This window comes from Capricornis sumatraensis, chromosome 5 (assembly GCF_032405125.1).
Source record: "Capricornis sumatraensis isolate serow.1 chromosome 5, serow.2, whole genome shotgun sequence".
Classification (NCBI taxonomy): domain Eukaryota; kingdom Metazoa; phylum Chordata; class Mammalia; order Artiodactyla; family Bovidae; genus Capricornis; species Capricornis sumatraensis.
In genome coordinates, this window is record NC_091073.1 from 46,682,952 (window position 1) to 46,685,052 (window position 2,101).

Consider the following 2,101-nt stretch of genomic DNA (forward strand, 5'->3'; position numbering starts at 1 on the left):
TGTAGGGAAGACCTTGGCAAGCCATGTCCTAGGAGGGAAGTGAACTCCCAAGTGGTTCTCTCTGGCTCTCTGTGCCTGAAGGCAAAATGAGTCTAGTAGCTTTAGGGAAGTCTTCCAAAGGAAGTCTCAGGGGCTGACTCTGAGAAGTAAAAGAGCACAGAAGTTGGGGGTAAGGCAAATTCAGTCAAAGAGATTCTAAAGAATTAGGATGGAACTCGACGAGGTCTGCTGCAAGCATCCATCTCATAGAACTATTTTAAGGTTTGAAAATACTCATGCTTTTCTTTAACTTTTAAGATTCCTAAACTATTTTTTCTTTTGGAATACCATGAAGCATCTAATGCTATGTTCTGTACATAGAGTGCTCAGCAACAAATAATTATTTCTTGACAGAGGCATTCATCCCAGAAAGGGTAAAGGATACAAAGGAGAAATAAAGCAAATCTGAAGGATATCAGAACAGAAAGTAACCAAATTAGTCTGAATCTAACATTTCAAAATGGTCATAATTTCACTCATATTTTTCAGAGACCTGAAAACCTGGGCAACTTAAAGACTCACAGCTGCTTGCTTTCATCTCTGAAAAGCTAGGCAAAGCAAACCAATCAACAAACAATATATTCATTTGATGATAATAAATCTTACATGAAATGCTGTCCCTTCTACAACCAGGAAACAATGTAACAATCTCCCAGAATGCAAGTAATTAAATTTTTTTCTTAAAATATCTCCTTCTTTGCTATTCTGTTTCTACACTGAGAACTAAAACCTTTAATTGTGATAGTATGTTACAGTTTTAAAGTACATTCACATTTAAGCGCATTTAAAGAGCATCCAGGCAATGGCCCCCCACTCCAGTACTCTTGCCTGGAAAATCCTATGGACAGAGGAGCCTGGAAGGCTGCAGTCCATGGGGTCATTGAGGGTCAGACACGACTGAGTGGCTTCACTTTCACTTTTCACTTTCATGCATTGGAGAAGGAAATGGCAACCCACTCCAGTGTTCTTGCCTGGAGAATCCCAGGGATGGGAGAGACTGGTGGGCTGCTGTCTATGGGGTCGCACAGAGTCAGACACGACTGAAGTGACTTAGCAGAGCAAAGAGCATCCAGCACTTTTGCCTGGAAAATCCCATGGAGGGAGGAGCCTGGTGGGCCACAGTCCATGGGGTCCTGAAGAGTCAGACACGACTCAGGGACTTCACTTTCACTTTTCACTTTCATGCATTGGAGAAGGAAATGGCAACCCATTCCAGTGTTCTTGCCTGGAGAATCCCAGGGACTGGGGAGCCTCGTGGGCTGTCGTCTATGGGGTTGCACAGAGTCGGACACGACTGAAGTGACTTAGCAGCAGCAGTAGCAGCAGCAGCAAAGAGCATCCAATTTTACATGATGCTCATGCAACCCTGTCACATATTTTCACCCCCTTTTTACAAATGAGGGAACATGCTCTCACAGGGTAAGTGAACTAGTTAAGGCTGCACAGCTAATGGAAAGACCCCAACTTCTAATTTTCAAGAAAGTGCATTCCTCAGAGGTCTACATGATTTTATACCTTGTATCAGTCAAGGTCCAGTGAGGAGACAGAAATTACACCAAAATTAGAATATGGAAAATTTAATATGAAGAATTATTAACTACTAATTCTTCTTTTCAGAGAGAAGCTATCACTAAAGAATAAAGGAATAGTGGATTAAGGGAGCAGCCACTACCTCCAGAGTTGTGGGAGAGTACTCATGGATGAATAACTTAGAAGAAGCATCCCCATCTTTGCTCTCTATCCTACAAAGCTTGAGAGATGTCCTCATCAGAGATAATGTGGCTGTGGCCCATTTGATATTCAAGAAATTGGTTGAGCTGTCACAAACCGGGCTGGTGAGAAAACCAGGTAGGGGACCAGTGAAACATCCTAGGAAGCCATCAACTGGGTTGCTGGTGAGGCTTGCTAGGAGGCCACACACTGGGGATTGGGCCCAAATTACTGGAGGGTGTGCAATACTGGTTTTTAGGACACTGCTAGCCAGAAAGCCACTCACTGACCACCACACCACAGGAGCAAGAAGAAAAGCACTGGAAACAAGAAAAGAGACCCTTTTTATAAA